At 45.2% G+C, this 17,373-nt stretch overlaps 1 protein-coding gene across 4 annotated transcripts in view; it reads left to right on the top strand.

Annotated features, from left to right (window-relative positions):
• The first annotated feature begins 12,860 nt into the window (after positions 1-12,860).
• LOC121855512 overlaps positions 12,861-17,373 on the top strand; it is a 37,907-nt gene continuing 33,394 nt past the window's right edge. For 2 of the 4 annotated variants that reach the window (XM_042350487.1, XM_042350485.1), the window contains exon 1: positions 12,864-12,923. The gene's annotated coding sequence lies outside the window, so the exon portion shown is untranslated. Of the gene's footprint in view, positions 12,924-17,373 lie in introns of all 4 variants that reach the window. The other 2 variants (XR_006086799.1, XM_042350486.1) reach the window with 2 other exon arrangements.

Here is a 17,373-nt window from a genome sequence, read left to right as displayed (position 1 = left end):
CCGAGTTGAGTGACTGTGTTTAGCAACTGTGTTTATTCTGGTGCGTGTCTTCCAAAGGCCCCTCCCGCCCTGCCTCCCTCCCTCCCTGCCAATAAAAATTCTGCCTGCACGAGCGATCAACAGCACACGGCCCTCCCCATCCGGTCTGCAGTCACACGTTTATATCAACCGAGGTAATAAGCCTGGCGAACGTACTCCACCATAACGCTAGCCTGAATGACATGTTTTGACTGACGTAGTGTTGACATTTTGTAAAGCCTCTACAACCTTACTTCCCTCCTCCTCCCTCCTCCTCCCTGATCTTCTTCCTCCTCCTCCTCCTCCTCCTCCTCCTCCTCCTCCTCCTCCTCCTCCCTCCTCCTCCTCCTCCTCCTCCTCCTCCTCCTCCTCCTCCTGATCTTCCTCTTCCTCCTCCTTACTTCTTTCACCTGTCAACATCTTATTTTCTTTTCCTTTTTCGTCATTCTTATGTGATGTAAAAGTGACCCGTGTGTTAGTAATTAAAAGCGAGGAAGGTTTGTTGTAGATAAAAGCTGGGAAATACTAGCGCGCGCGTACACACACACACACACACACACCCACCCCTCCTTCCTCGCCCCTAAATTTCTTCTTTCCCTTTCCTCTTCTCCGTCGTCCATCTCTCCCTTCCCTCCCTCACCCACCTCTCACTTCCTCTCCTCTCCCTTCACCCTTGTCTCATCACCTTCCTCTCCCTCATCTGTCCCATACTTTCCTCCCTTTCACTTCCCTCATTTCCCCTTCTCTCCCTTTCTTCTCCCCCTTTCCTTTCCATTTTCCTCTCCCTTCCTTTTACGGTTTTTCCCTCCTAACCTAACCTAACCAAACCCTAACCAAACCCTAACCTAACCTAACCCTAACCTAACCCTAACCAAACCCCAACCTAACCCCAACCTAACCCTAACCTAATCCTAACCTAACCTAACCCTAACCTAACTAGCAAACCCTAACCTAACAAACCCTAACCCTAACCAAACCCTAACCTAACCTAACCCCTAACCTAAACCTAACCTAACCAACATATAAGTGACAGGAGGCTCGAGTGTATGTTGTTGTTGTGAGAGTTGGAGGGGCAGGGGGGCTCTCCTGTACACCACTTCCTCCAGCACCCCACCTGTAATTAAGGCAGTCAGGCTAATGGTTGGTGATTAGGCCCGTGAGGGAGGGGGGTGGAATGTCTTTATACCTGCCGCCTCACCTTTTTTCCTGGGAGCTAATTTTTGTGGATTTATTTATTTATTTATTTATTAATCTATTGCTTTATTCTTATTCGATTTATTTATTTATTATTTTGTATTTTTATTTATTTATTTATTATTCTATTTTATTTTTATTTATTTATTTATTTATTTATTTATTTATTTATTATTTTGTATTTTTATTTATTTATTTATTTATTTATTTTTTTTTTTATTTTATTTATTTATTATTATTCTATTTATATATTTATTTTTATTTTATTTTATTTGATTTTTATTTATTTTTATTTATTTATTTATTTATTTATTTATTTATTTATTTATTGTTGTCCAAGGCAAAACTCATCTCGGATCATCTGAAGCTTCACCCCCTCCCTTTCTCTTCCATCCTCCAGTTTATTTTTTCCTGGTGATTAACTAACCGAACCTAACTTAACTTAACCTAACCGAACCCAACTTAACCTAACCCAACTTAACCCAACCTAACCTAACCTTCATCAGTGTTTATCTATCAGTCCTAGAGGTCAGACACACACACACACACACACACACACACACACACACACACACACACACACACACACACACACACACACACACACACACACACACACACACACACACACACACACACACACACACACACACACACTTCCCCTCCCCACACTCCCCCCTCCCTCTCACACTCCCCTCCCACACACCTACTCCCCCTCCACCCCCTCCTCACACACAGCGGGCGTGAGGGGAAAAAGTTGATCCTCGCTGGCAGTTGTACCAAACAGCTACGACTCTTTGAAAGCTATTAATAGTGTGGGTGGGCGGGCGGGCAGTGCACTGGGTGGTGGACGGGCAGGTCGGGTTGGCTCTCTCGGGGTGTGGTTTAAATGGCCGGTCGGGTGTGAGATGCGGGATGGGTGGCTGTTTGGATATAAGTGGATGTGGGTGTGTGGATGGGGTGTGGTTTGAGTAGGTGGGAGGGAGGTGTGTGTGGGGTGTAAGGTGGATAGTTAGTGCGTGGGTAGGTGGATGTGTGTTTGTGTGTGTGTGTGTGTGTGTGTGTGTGTGTGTGTGTGTGTTTAAGACTGATGGTTATGGGTGTGTGTTTGTGCATGATTGTGTATTTGTTTGTGTATGACTGAATGTGTGTGTGAAGACGTGTGCGTTTATGGCTGCTACATGTGAACCTTAACCCCTGGGCTCAGTATATCGTGTGTGTGTACATTTATTTTGGAACACTGGCTTCAGTCTGGGGTCCCCGTACCTAAGCCAGGGAGGTGAGAGGGGAGAGGAGGTAGGAGAGAGAGAGAGGTAGGTAGGGAGAGGTAGGTAGGGAGAGAGGTAGGTAGGGGAGAGGTAGGTAGGTAGGGAGAGAGAGAGAGGGTAGGTAGGTTTAAGGGAGGTTAGGGTAGGTTAGGTTATGGTTGTTAATCTTTAGGTGAATAGGTTGGGCTGGAGTGGTGATTCTTCAGGTGATCGGATTAGGTCTTTTGTATAGGTGTGGTTGTTGTAGTTCTAGGTGGGAGGGGGACACAGGTTGTCTGCAGCATGAGGTCTTCAAGAAGTGTCCCTCAGCACCACTGTCACCCGGGCCGCTGTCACCCACTGCCAGGCGTGTTTCCAAATGTCGTACACCAGCCACCATAGTAACCTAACCTACCCTACTGTACTCTACTCTAACCTAACGTAACCTAACCTACCCTACTCTAACGTAAGGCTAACCTAACCTAACCTACTCTATTCTAACGCCTCCTAACCCCTCACCCATCTTGCCTCCCCAGAACTGTGTTGCTTGTGACAGACAGACACACCTCCCCCTTACTGTTGTCTTACCTACCTGATCTTGAGGGCCTGCAGAGTGTGTAGGAAAGTGTGTCGTGGCGGGACATAAGGGGTGAGGAGGAAGGGGCTCTGTCTGTAGGTTAGTCAGTCGGTCCACCGCCAGGAAGAGCGATCATAGAGCTGACTGAAGTAACCATGAGTAGAGTCTTAGACGTTACGAGAAATAGATTGGATCACGTAGAGTGTTCATCAGTATGTACAGTTATGTGTAGACGAAACAAGACTGAACATATTGTAACTCATTAGACTGAACAAACTGCAACTCATTCTAAAGCCATCAGTACAACTGGATGGACTAGACGTGCTCCAGAATCGAACCAGCGACCTTTAGGGACAGGAGTCGAGCGTTGTGTCCACTTGGACCACCCTATTAATTGTGTGTGTGTGTGTGTGTGTGTGTGTGTGTGTGTGTGTGTGTGTGTGTGTGTGTGTGTGTGTGTGTGTGTGTGTGTGTGTGTGTGTGTGTGTGTGTGTGTGTGTGTGTGTGTGTGTGTGTGTGTGTGTGTGTGTGTGTGTGTGTGTGTGTGTGTGTGTGTGTGTGTGTGTGTGTGTGTGTGTGTGTGAAGTTCTTATCACTCAATATAATGCCGCCACAGATATTTGACGTTACATAATGCTTCAAGAAATTACAGAAACTCGTCAAATTTAGTGGATAATGGTGGTGGTGGTGGTGGTGATGATAGTGGTGGTGATGATAGTGGTGGTGATGATAGTGGTGGTGATGATAGTGGTGGTGAGCCAGTGGTGTGTGAATCATGACCCAATAATCTAGTGCAGGTGGCAGTGAGGGAACGATAATTAGTGGTGATTATGATGGTGGTAGTGGGGGGGTCGTGGTGGTTAGTTGAGGGGTCGTTGTGAGATAGTGGTAGTAGGGGTCGTGGTGGCTGTGGGTGATGGTAGATTAAGTGTTTATATCTGTAACTGTACCTTTCATATTCACTTTACCTGTACACTTTATTACCTTACCTGTACTCTCATGTGTATTGGTACTTATGATCTGGACTGTAACTTACCTGTACTGGTATCTGTAACTTGATATATAACGTACCTAAATTTTTACCTTAACCCTAATCCCAACCTAACCTAACCAAACCCCTAACCTAACCCACAACCCAAACTAACCTAATCCCAACTTCAACCCTAATCCCAACTAACTAACCAAACCTCACCCAACCTAACAGCCTTAACCTAACTCCACCTCACACCTAACCCATTGTTAAGTGATTGGCCTGCTTGTTACTACAGGTTTACCAGTACTAATAATGTTTTTTTTTTTGTTTCAGGTGAGTTGTGAGTTTGACGCCTATGGTATGTGGTCGGCTGCAGGTAGGTGGAGAGAGTGTGTTATCGACACACACACACACACACACACACACTGACACACACACTGACAGTATCGCCACAACACACACTGATACAAGGTCACACGTACAGTATATTATACAGTGTAAGACGTGAGGACATACTTGTGTTTTCTTGCCTCCCCCCAACATGCTCAGTGTGTGTGGGGAGGGGGTAGACCAGGGCTCCTTCTGTGTGTGGGGGGGTAGACCAGGGCTCTTCCGTGTGTGGGGAGGGTAGACCAGGCTCCTTCAGTGTGTGGGAGGGTAGACCAGCTCCTTCTGTGTGTGGGGAGGGTGGACCAGGGCTCCTGTGTGTGGGGAGGGGGTAGACCAGGTTCTGTGTGTGGGAGGGTAGACCAGGCTCCTGTGTGGGGAGGGGGTGGACCAGGGCTCCTTCTGTTGTGGGGAGGGGGTAGACCAGGGCTCCTTCAGTGTGTGTGGGGAGGGTAGACCAGGGCTCCTTCTGTGTGTGGGGAGGGGGTAGACGGGCTCCTGCTTGTGTGGGGAGGGTAGACCAGGGCCTCTGTGTGTGGGAGGGTAGACCAGGGCTCCTTCTGTGTGTCTCGCTTGACACTTATGACTGCTGGCTGAACGATAGACAGACAACGGATGAGCTAACCAGATCTTAACTTATACGTAACCAAATCTAACCTGCACTATCCTACTTATCCTTCTCCTTAACCTACCTAAACCTTAACCTACCTGTTATATCTCACCTAACTTAACAGCTATTTCTCACCGCCCACATTGGATTCAACACACACTATCCTGTAAACCCACGCATTAGTTAAAAGCCCTTCTGTGAACTGTAAGAATAATTGAGAGTTAAAAAGAGAGATAGAGCACTAGGAAATAATGCAACATGTATACGTGACTAGTATGTGTGAGGTAGTAACGGTTGTATGTATATCTTCATGTATACTACTCGAAGCTCTGGTGTCCGTGTCTGGTGTTTATTTTGGTGGTGATTTTTTGGGTTGTTGTGGGGTGTTGTTTTGTGGTGTTGTGTTGTTTGGGTGGTGATTGTTCATAATATTACCGGACACTTGGGTGTGGTGCTGATGTTCATAATATTACCCAGGACACTTGGGTGGTGATCTGATGTTCATAATATTACCCGGACACGTGGGTGGTGATCTGATGTTATAATATTACGGGACACTTGGGTGGTGATCTAATGTTCATAATATTACGGCCTTCGGTGGTGATCTGATGTTCATAATATTACCCGGACGTGGTGGTGATGTTGTTCATATCGAAGGTGGTGTTATTCGGGGTGCTGATGTTCATAATATTACCCGGGACATTTGGGTGGTGATCTGATGTTCATAATATTACCCGGGACACGTGGGTGGTGATCTGATGTTCGTAATATTACCCGGGACATTTTTTGTTGTTACAGCTTACACAAATTATGTTGGTTGTTGCACCCTAATAATAATAATAATAATAAACGGTTTATTAACAGAGTTGCAGTCGGTGGCTGAAAATATACAAACTTACATTTGATTTAGACATAATGATATGCGTTGAATACATTTACAGGGCTGTACAGTACATAAATCAGTTGTTTATTATTTTAACAATAGATGGGATGGTGCTGTTCTTATATCTATCGGCGCGGGCTGTTATGGGGTGAATTTTGTTGTAGTGGCGCGAGTAAACAATTGAGTGAATGAGTGAGACAGTGAGCGTACCAGTTATCTTATAATTAATTGGTGTTGGTGTTTTTATGTCGTGGTTATGGCCTCAACGTTATAATTAGCGGTGGACGAGTTTTTGTGGTTGTTAGTTACTGGCCGGGATGTGGTGATGGTGGTGGGATTATCTAAGGGTAAATTGCCTGACTAACACCCAACTCCTTTTGAAGGTTAAATATTCTTTACTGTGATTCATTTGATTCTAACATCCATTGGTGTCGGAAATCACTCGTTTCTAACCTGACCTAATTAAACCTACCCTAGCCCAACCTAACGGGTGTAAGTACGGACAAATACCTATCTAAGTAGGATGGACCTAACCTAACCAAATACTGCCTAACCTAGCCTAACCAAATACTGCCTAACCTAACCTAATACTGGCTAACCTAACCTAACCAAATACTGCCTAACCTAACCTAATACTGGCTAACCTAACCTAACCAAATACTGCCTAACCTAACTAATACCTAACCTAACCAATACTGCCTAACCTAGCCTAACCAAATACTGCCTAACCTAACCTAATACTGGCTAACCTAACCTAACCAAATACTGCCTAACCTAACCTAATACTGGCTAACCTAACCTAACCAAATACTGCCTAACCTAACTTAACCTATAATCGATTGTTTTAGTGTACGGTACAAGCCTCACCCCTGCCGTTCATATATAATGTTCGGTTAATATTGATATACTCGTAAATAAATCCGTATATGACTGTTAAGGATACTCAGTTCTGGCTCATTTTAATGCCGAATTTATTGTATGTAAAATATATAACTGCTTTAAAACATTAACTTTCAAGATATGAATGGGGGGGGGGGCTATAGTCTAACCTACTCTAGCTTAACTATCTATAAGTGATGAAAATTTGACCTGGCTTACCTAATCTAACCCAGCCCAGCCCAAGATAATATCACCTGCCTAACATAACTCAATCTTGTCTTAGTTAACACCAAACGTAACCTAACCTAACGTAACCTAACCTAACGTAACCTAACCTAACCTAACCTAACCTGATCATAACTGAACACGGTGATGGGACTTGAAAAAAAAACTTGACCTGGTTAGATTTATTCCAGTGGCGGTCTGGTGGGAAGGAGGGCGTGGGCCAGACAGCCATGTTTGTTTTTGGTTGTGTTGGGGGGGTGAGGGGCCTAGGAACATCCCCTCCCTTCCTCACCTCCCCCTCACTCACCTCCGGAACCCAGCCTTCAACCACTCCCCTCCCCACTCCCACTCTCCCTGCCGCTTCCTCCTTCACAGTCGTCATTGTTTTTAGGCATTTCACTGTGAACTCCCACATACAACCTTCTCCTTTGAGGTCACGTGTGCCATGTTTACGGTTGCGAGCCAGGGGCGTTGTCTCCGAGCTGGTTTTATTCCATAGAGCGCAGGGCGGGAGAGGGGGGTAGGGGCGGGGGGTCTCAATATGGAGGAACGACTGAGTTATTAAGCCTGACTCTTTGATCTGTAGTGCCCTCGGTATCATTCTCCCTTGATAGTGTATTTTAGTTCGTGTTTTAAGGTCTTTATATTAATCTAACATATTTTTAGAGGGAATTTCATGGGGTTAGGCTTACCGGATCTACAGTAAGCCAAGGTGTAAGGATTATCTTCGATCCATTCACTGTTACGTTTCTATTTCTTGAACTTTTGCATTTATGAATTATTTTTTTATTATAGATGTTATAAGGCTAAGGTAAGGTATGGTGTGTAGGGGCTTAGCGAGGCGTTATGAGGTTTACTGGGCGCACCGTTCAAATATGGAGGCGTAACGATCGTGGCATGCTTGATCCGTTCACTACCATGTACCGTACTCCAGAGGTATTGTGTTCGTGGAAGTAGATCTCTAGGGTATATTTATAGTAAATCTTCAAGGTTAAAGGGAAATAGAGTAGTTGTAGAGGATAAATTAAGGGTGTGGTGGAGTATCCGTTGAGCGGCTGTGCGCGCGCCGGCCCCCCCCCACCTGCGCGGAGATGACGTCACATCACCATGATGTCATCCCCAGCTTTTGTTATCGTCTCACTAGATGCTGCGGTTGTTTTCTTGCGAATGTTGCATAATTCCAAATCCTGTTTTGTTTCTTGTTGGTTATTGTGGTTTTTGCTCTTAACTTACATGTATTATGAAGTTAAGGAATCGTGTTGGGGATTTTTGGTTTGGGTGTAATGGTGAGTGGGCCGGAATGGCGGGAGGGAAGGAGGGAGGTACGCTTATCTGTGGCATCTATCCGGCTATCCCTGTGCTGTAAGCTAGTATCATATGTGCAGCGGGATAAATTCACCCCCTGTGTTGGAGTATACTTGACTAACAAGACTTCTAACAGATCTATATTAATTTAGTATTATCATTACCATACAAATTTCACGCAGGCTTAACATGCACACTCACACACACTGCCCCCAAAATCCATTAAAAGCTTATTCCCATTTCACTAACTAATACTGCAATAATTTGTATCGCGCTGTATTAGTTAGGCAGTAATATCTGGATGTAGCGCGCGCGTGTGTGTGTGCGTGTGCGCGCGCGTGCGCGTTACCGCTGCTTTCCGGAAACCTCCTGCTCTTGGTCTGCCCGCCGGGCCTCGTGCTGGTATGCTGACTATTCGCATGGGTGGTTCCCCGTCCTTCTGGGCCCAACCTAACGAGACAAGTCCCAATGCTATTGGGCCCCAATCATAATAGCACCCTTCCCCCAGTCTTAATGTTCAATTTAGGTGTTGGGGCCTACTAGAACAGAGGCCCGTTTGACCTACAACCACTGGTGTCCACGCTGGTCACATCCTGGTTGTTATTGTTGACGTCGCTGTAACGCCATTATGTGTGGGTTTTACGTAACTGTGGTATAATAGGTCGGGTTTATTGTGTTTTGTTATGGCATGAAGTAACAACGCCACTGCTTTTGATAATTAACTAATAATAATAATAATAACAATAATAACAATATCTAATCATCATCAAAGCTGTAATAATATAATACTACTACTATTACTAATAGCAACAATAGTAAAAAAAATTATCATTAATAAAAACAAATATTATTGATATTGATTCCTTAGTGCTTATACCATTGGAAATAATAATAATAATAATAATAATAATAATAGGTACAGTGAGTCAGGTGGCCAAGTGTGTTCCTGTACTCCAGCTGAAGGTTGTGGTGGTGAGCCAGACGTGATAAAGACCTGTTGTTTACTTTTAGTGTTTGTTTGTTTGTTTGATGGACCTTATAAAGAATGTTGTTTACTTTTTATTGTTTGTTTGAAGTTTATAAATCCTGTTTACTTTTTTAATTATACCTGATAATCACTTGTGTCTCATTAGTTTACTGTAAAATATATTGATTTATTATTTACAACTGATTTTAATTCAACTTTATTGTATGGTTAAGTACAGTGGGGTGACTGGTGAGCTAAATACAGTATTACTAAGGCGTTGTGGTTTGGGCGTGTGTGTGTGTGTGTGTGTGTGTGTGTGTGTGTGTGTGTGTGTAAAGTGGTGATTTTTATTTATTTATTTATTTTATTTTTTTTAATATATACATAATTTTGATGTTCGTGTTGATTTACTAGTTATGTGGTTATTGTTATTGTTATTAGTGCTATTATTGTTGTTTCCATTGCTATTGTTATTATTGCAGTTATTTATTTTTATTGATGTTATTATTGTTATTTTCTGTTATTATTATTGTTGTTTTTGTTATATTCTTGGTGTTGTTCATGTTATCAACCCTGTTTCATTGTAATTAAGTGTTATAATTCAAATCATCATCGCCAACATTGTTTTTGTTATTTCTTGTGAATGAGGAAGGTGAGGGAGGGGTACAAACTGACCAGGAGCTAGATGTTACTCTGTTGTGTCGTGTCGTGTCGTCAACTCATACCTTTTGGAAATACTGACGAATCTTCAACTCAGCTTACTTCACCGAAAGCTTAATCACCCTAACTGTGCCATTTGCAGACTCCTTATTTTCTTATGTTTCTTATGTTAGGTGATCCAATGTATCTGTAATGTGGCACAGAGTCTCTGAACATTAACTGGATACGTTCACTAGACGCCAGTAACTAGAGAAACTTATTATTTAAGGAATGTTTATAAATCTCCAAATCCTTTAATCCTTCTTCAGAGCGATTTTTACCTTCAGTATTTTCCGAACGGGTGGGGGGAAAAAACGCCATATTGTTATAGTATAGTCACGATGTAAAAATGACGCCATTTTATCCTCCCATCTTTGTGTCGTAAGTTTTTAGTTGAGGTACATTTGACTGTTTCAATTTGTCTTGAGTTTGAGGAAATAATTACCTCGTGAACTTTAGACAAATCCTTCTTGGTGTCGTAAGAGTCTCTGTGCGTCAGATGCAGTTCTCACAATCTTACGTTAGCGGGGCGGGGCGGGGCGGGGCGGGGCAGGGCAGAGGGAGAAATTGAACGTAGCGAGCGAACTTTTGAGAATTACGTTTTTTTTGCGTCGTAGCGTAAATAAGTATCGTCGTAGTACAGTATATAATTGATCTTTGTATCGTAGCTTCAGTGAGTCAGTTAAGTATCGTAGGTAAATTAGATACATACTGTACGTTCAGGCGCCAATATTCAGGAAGCATTTTATCGTTAATTACCACCTTAGATATTACGTTCAGGGACCATTAAGATAGGGAAAATATATCGTAATTACGTCAAACAGGGACTCAGACATCATTAAACAGGTGAACATGTATCGTAATTAAATCTGACTCGGTAATTAGGGGAAAAACACAATCTTACTTGGAGGGTGGGAGGGAGGGTCCTTTGGGGGGGGGGTGGGAGGGGGGTTGCCTGAAGGGGTGGGTGACGCAGCAACACTAATATAGTATACAGGAACCATGCTTCTGTAGGTTTACCTTCAGAAAAACTAAGGGAATTTGTCCCGGTTGTCTGCTGATGCTTGCAGTTTATTGCTGTGGATTATCATTATTATTTTTATATATTTATTTTATTTTTCAAACTTAATCTAACCACACCTGACATGACATCCAACCTTATAATTAACCTGACCTAACTTGAATCAACCAAATGTTCAGTAGTGGGTGGTTGTTATTGCGGTGGTAGTAGAGGTGGTAGTGGTAGTAGTGATGAGGGTAGTAGTAGTGGTTATGGTGGTGGTGGTAGTGATGGTAATGGTGGTGGTAGAAGTAGTGGTGGTAATGGTGGAGCAGATTAAACGCCGCAGGAGTCGGGACAGTTGTGTTGTGACTCACCCACTGAACTACCCCCCACCCCGCCCCGTCCCTCTACACACACATCCTCCAGGGGCGGGGCGGGGGGAGGAAGAGGGTGTTTCCTCACATCTGCTTCTCGAATACGATGCAGTTCTGAGAGAGAGAGAGAGAGAGAGAGAGAGAGAGAGAGAGAGAGAGAGAGAGAGAGAGAGAGAGAGAGAGAGAGAGAGAGAGAGAGAGAGAGAGAGGCCTCCAGGATGATGATGTTTAGGAACAGGTCTGACACAGCCTATGATAAACAGAAACTACTCCTAACCTAACCCAACCTAACCTAATCGTAATCTAAACTAACCCTGATCTAACCTAACCCAACCCTAATCTAAACTAACCCTAATCGAACCTCCCTGGTACAAGCTATTGGATCACACGAAGAATATCTCCCCAGATTATTTCACCTAAATATTAACCTAACCTAACCTAAATATTAACCTAACCTAACCCCCCAAGTAGTGTTAGAGTGGTTAAGCTTTGGGTGAAATAAGCTTAGGGGGAGGGGTTGGGTCCCCCTTCGCCAGTATTTGACGAGGGTGCAGGAGGCGAGGGCTCGGTGCGCCAGCCAGCCTCCCTGGTCAATAGTTTCTCTCCTTCCTGCAGGAGGCTGGCGGGCCTCATGTGCACCCGCCACAGCCACACTCAGTACACCACGCTCACATGTACACGAGCCTCAGTCGCATGTATTCGAGCCGCAGTTACATGTATACGAACCGCAGTTACATGTACACGATCAACAGTCACATGTACACTAGCCACACACACACACACACACACACACACGATCATAACATCTCCCCATAGGTTCTCTGGTGCATTCCCATCTCTCGCCCCTCACTGAACTGATCGACACACGCTACTACTACTACTACTACTACTACTACTACTTTGCTGTCACACGAAATCGAGTATGACGATCATCCAGCTATGATACAATGGTATGAGTTATTAGGGATGTTGCCTAGGTTGGTGAGTTCTGAGGTGACTGAAGAGGCCGATACGGGACCGGCAGAGTCGTTCATAGATGTAGCACATGTGGGGGGCTACATCTAGTGCGGGAGGGGCGGTGGCAGCGTCTTTCCGGCGTTGGTGCTTGTCTCCCTCGGTATGCACTCGGGCTAACTCGAAAGTATTGACGCTTCGTGACACACGCACACACTTACACGCCCTAGACACACGCACACACATACACACGTACACGCCCTAGACACATGCACACACATCCTAGACACATACACACCTAGATACACATACACACAAACACATACACTCAACGAGACACACAGTACATACACCCTGGACACATACACATACCTAGACACTCGCACACACCTAGACACTCACACCCGCTCCTGCAGGGGTCCTACGCAGCGTCTGATAACGATAAACCAGAGCGTCATGTTCCCCTTCTACCAATGAGCGAGCGCGCACGTGACGTCATGATCGAAGTTGACCAATCCCGCGCTTCCAGGGGTGACCAATAGGAACGAGAGAGAGTGAGTGTGGGGATGGTGGAACAGGACATGTGGTAGTGTTGACAGTCGCGTGAGAGAGAGTGTGGCGTGCGGAGGTATACGTTACTGCTGGCAGGGAGAGATGTGCTATAGTGTGTGTGTTAATAGAAAAGAAAGAAAAATATCGACGTTGTGGTTTTAATAATACGTGTGGTGGCAATAGTGTGAAAAAATATATATGATTTAGCTATTATATAAAACGGCCTCAGAGCCTTCTATGCTTCACGCCATTGTTGACATAATCAGATCCAGTATCGACTATCGATTGAAAATATTAAGTGTGTTTATGAGTACAATTTCCACACCATTAGATAATTATTGGTGGTTTTTGTTATTATTTCCTTGTGAATTATTATGTATATATCTTGTGGTTGTGGTGTTGTAATGATTTCTGGGTGAGTTGAGGCAGGTGTGTGTGTGTGTGTGTCAGGTATGTTGGTGCAGACACATGTGTTTTGGTAAGTTTGGGAAGTGTTGGTAGTATATATACAGTATATATTTATTTTTTATTGTTTTTTTTTGGAGGTGGGGAAGTTGGCTGGCTGGGTCTGTTATGTAATAATAGTGGTGTAATTGTGGTAGTGTTGGGAATGGTGTGTATGTTGGTAGTAGCAGTATATTGTGTTGGCAGTGGTGATGTCAGATTCCGGGGAGGGGTGGCATTAAGATAAGGCAGTCATCCTGTTTGTGATAGCCGTATCACCACCACTAATTACACTGGCTTCTCACACCACCACCACCACCACCATACTTCTTCAGACTACCACCATCACACCACAACTGTCACCATCACCATAAGTCACCACCACACTCCCACCACTACCGCAGCTGTCACCACCTGCATGGACCGCCACATCATGCGGTACAGGTGACCTACTCAAGTCACCTGTCCCAGCGCCCGACACACTAGTTCCTGTTAACTCCCTCTCCATCACCCCCAAGTTTCCCTCTCCATCTATCACCCCCAAGTTTCCCTCTCCATCTATCACCTCTTCAGGCCTCTCAGTATCTCACCTCTTTTGCTCACCCCTTCACCTATCTTCCCTTATCACCCCAGTTTTCTTCTCCTCAGTTTCACCACTCGCTTTAACCTTTCTTTCTTTATCCTCCTCTTTACCCCCCCACCTTGTCATTGCACCTGTGTATACGTATACTACCCAAGTTTAAACCCCCATCCACCCACACCTCCTACACAACATCTGACCCACCCTCCCCCACCCACCTCCTTAGAGCTAGGCGAGGCAATCTGCTGACGTCATGTAAAACAAAACAGATTTTAAGTTGTGTGTGTCTACGGAATTTGGAGACGAGAGGAAAAATGTATAAGGTTTGGTTATTAATAAGTAACAGAGTATTTTAATATGTGGGGTGTAGGTTTAGGGTGAAAGTATTATTATTTTGTGACCAGATGCCCATGAGGTAGTTTGGCAGGTGGGGGGGGTAAATTTGATGCCCATGAGGTAGTTAGGGGCAGGGGGTGGGGTGTGTGGACCAGATGCCCATGAGGTAGTTAGGCAGGTGGGGGGTGGGTAAATTTGATGCCCATGACGTAGTTAGGCAGGGGGTGGGGGTGTGACCAGATGCCCATGACGTAGTTAGGCGATCAGCTGGACGTGGTGTAAACAAAGAGCAGCACAGCAGTATCGTCAGGAGGTCGAGCGTCACACACTGTATCGTCAGGAGGTCGAGCGTCACACACTGTATCGTCAGGAGGTAAAGGTTGTGTGTCGAGTAGAGGGAAACTTGGAGGGGTGATAGATGGAGAGGGAAACTTGGGGGGTGATAGAGATGGAGAGGGAAACTTTGGGGGTGATAGATGGAGAGGGAAACTTGGAGGGTGATAGGATGGAGAGGGAAACTTGAGGGGTGATAGATGGAGAGGAAACTTGAGGAAGATAGATGGAGAGGGAAACTTGAGGTGATAGATGGAGAGGGAAACTTGGGGGTGATAGATGGAGAGGAAACTTGGGGGTGGGGTGAGTTAACTAAGGTTTTGGGGTCACCAGAAGAATCGTTACCTATGATAATAGGAATATTACTGAGGACTTAACGCTAGTATCTTCCTTAATTAATCAACTACTGTACCATCATATAGTTGAGAGGGTTGTTAACGAGATGACCTGACCTGAATAGCCCGCCTTAGAATGCTATTAAAATGATTAGCGAATTAAGTTATGCGGCGCGAGCTGGCTGGGGGCGTTCTAGTTTTTGTGCGTGTCACCACATTCGCCTGTTTGTGACTGCAGGTGTGTCAGGTGTGGGTCGCTGTATTGACCTAGTTAGTTGTGTGTGTGTGCGCGCGCGCGTGTGTGTGTGTGTGTGTGATTTTCATTATCGCGTGGGGCTTAAAACCTGAAGTGAGTTGTATTATTACTGTTGTTATTATTGTTGTTGTTATTATTCTAATGTTTGTTGTCATTACTGTTATTATTATTATTATTGTTATTATTGTTGTTGTTATTATTATTATTATTGTTGTTGTTGTTATTGTTGTTGTTGTTATTGTTATTGTTTTGATTAATTGACGCTGTTCCTGTGGCTGATATGGTCGTGTAGTGTTGGGTGTAGTAGTTTGGGTGTAGTGCATCAGTTAGTGGTGATTGGTACAGTCGTTCAGGGTGTAGAGGTAGTTCAAGGTGTAGTGTAGTGTGTATGGCTGGCCAGAGGTGTAAGTGTTGTGCGCGGTCTTGGAATCCTCTTCTCAAAGGGTAAATATACGACACCTAGTTGACCTGACCTGACCTTAATGAGCATATGCGTGTGTTAGTTGGCTTCAGGTGGTTAGGGTCGCGTTCTTGTCACTTGGTATTTTGTAAGGCTTCCAGGTCACAAGCAGACCTTATGAAGGCGAGACACACACACACACACAGACAGACAGACACACACACACAGACAGACAGACACACACACACACACACACACACATACACACACACACACACACACACACACACACACACACACACACACACACACACACACACACACACACACACACACACACAGACTGTATGTATGTATGTTTGTTGGATGTGTTTCGACATTCCTACTGCTTGTTGTTGTATGTTTATCTCCTGTATGTGTTTCTGGGGATAGATTTACAAGACTTGTTTGTGTGTGTCAGTTTGTGGGGATGATACTTCGACATTTGGTTTATTTTTAAGTGAAATTTTCAACTAGGAAGGATTGTTTTGTGGTCCTGGAGCTTTATTACGATGTTGTGGTGAGAGAAACAAACAGCGATAGAGAGAGAGAGAGAGAGGGAGAGAGAGAGAGAGGGAGAGAGAGAGAGAGGCGTTAAAACACCTGTGATCACTGCCTCCAAGATCAGGTGTGCATAGTGGGGGAGGGTGGCAGTTGGCACGGGGAATATGTGGGTGGTTAAGTTGTAGGTGGGTGGGTGGTATTGGGCCCTCCCGTGTGTGTGTGTGTGTGCTGGGCTAATTAACCTTGGTGAGCCTCGTGTACCCGGACGGTGGGTGAGGGTTATGAACAAGCCCGAGTGTTGGGTGAAGGGAGGGAGGGAGCGGCGAGGTAAGAAGTAGGTGGAGGGAGGTAGAGAGTGAAGACGGTGCCTCTCGACCTACGGGGGCCGGAGGTTGCTCAGTAACACGGTCACCTCCGCCCACCGCCGCCACCACCTACTGCCCCACCTCGTGACCCTCTTGCCCCACCCTGTAACCTACCCCCTGCCCTTTTAACCCACCCCCGAGGCACACGTTACTCGCCCTCATCCCACTCTGGTTTACACGGCTCCACCTCCTTGATCTTTCCCCCTCCTCCCTGGCCTACTTCAGGTACAGTCACCCACAAGAGACCTGTCGCCTCTCCGGTGTGAACCCCGAGAGTCAGACTCATGAACCCGAAGCATTTATGGACAGAATATAATATATCAGTCTACTGCTTTGGGTTCACGAGTCGGGGTTCATGGGTTCAGAAGGAGAGGCCTTTTGCGGGTGACAGTCCGGCCCCTTTACCTGTGTGGCGGTGACTGGCCCAGGTCGAGAGTGTGTGTGTTTGGCATTTACCTAACGGCGACCCGGGGAAGGTTCTAGACCCAACCTGCCCCCGGGGTCTGGGTTTGCGACGACTAAGCTTCCGGGATGGCGACTTAATCACCCAGGATGTTATTGTTGTTAAAATGAGTCCGGGTAGTTGCCTTATCACGTGTGTGTGTGTGTGTGTGTGTGTGTGTGTGTGTGTGTGTGTGTGTGTACAGGTAATAATTGCAGTAAGTCCGGGTTGATGCCTCACCATTGATATAGGTGTGGGTGGTGGTGACGGCCTCGAGTCCTGGCCAGTGGTGATGTTCAAGTAGGGGAGTTAAACTGTGGTGGTGGTGTGGTAGAGAGACTCACACAACAATCAGGGTATCCGGGTTCTATCCCAGGGTGTGATAATGGTTGGTAGGGGGTGGTGGTTAGTTGAATGGGGATGGTGGTTGTGCTGGATAGTAGGATGGTGGTGGACAATAGGGGTGATGGTGGTAGGTAGGAGGACAGTAGT

The sequence above is a fragment of the Homarus americanus genome, unplaced genomic scaffold (genome assembly GCF_018991925.1).
Source record: "Homarus americanus isolate GMGI-L3 unplaced genomic scaffold, GMGI_Hamer_2.0 scaffold48406, whole genome shotgun sequence".
NCBI classification, from domain to species: Eukaryota; Metazoa; Arthropoda; class Malacostraca; order Decapoda; family Nephropidae; genus Homarus; species Homarus americanus.
This window is presented reverse-complemented; position numbering and strand designations above follow the sequence as displayed.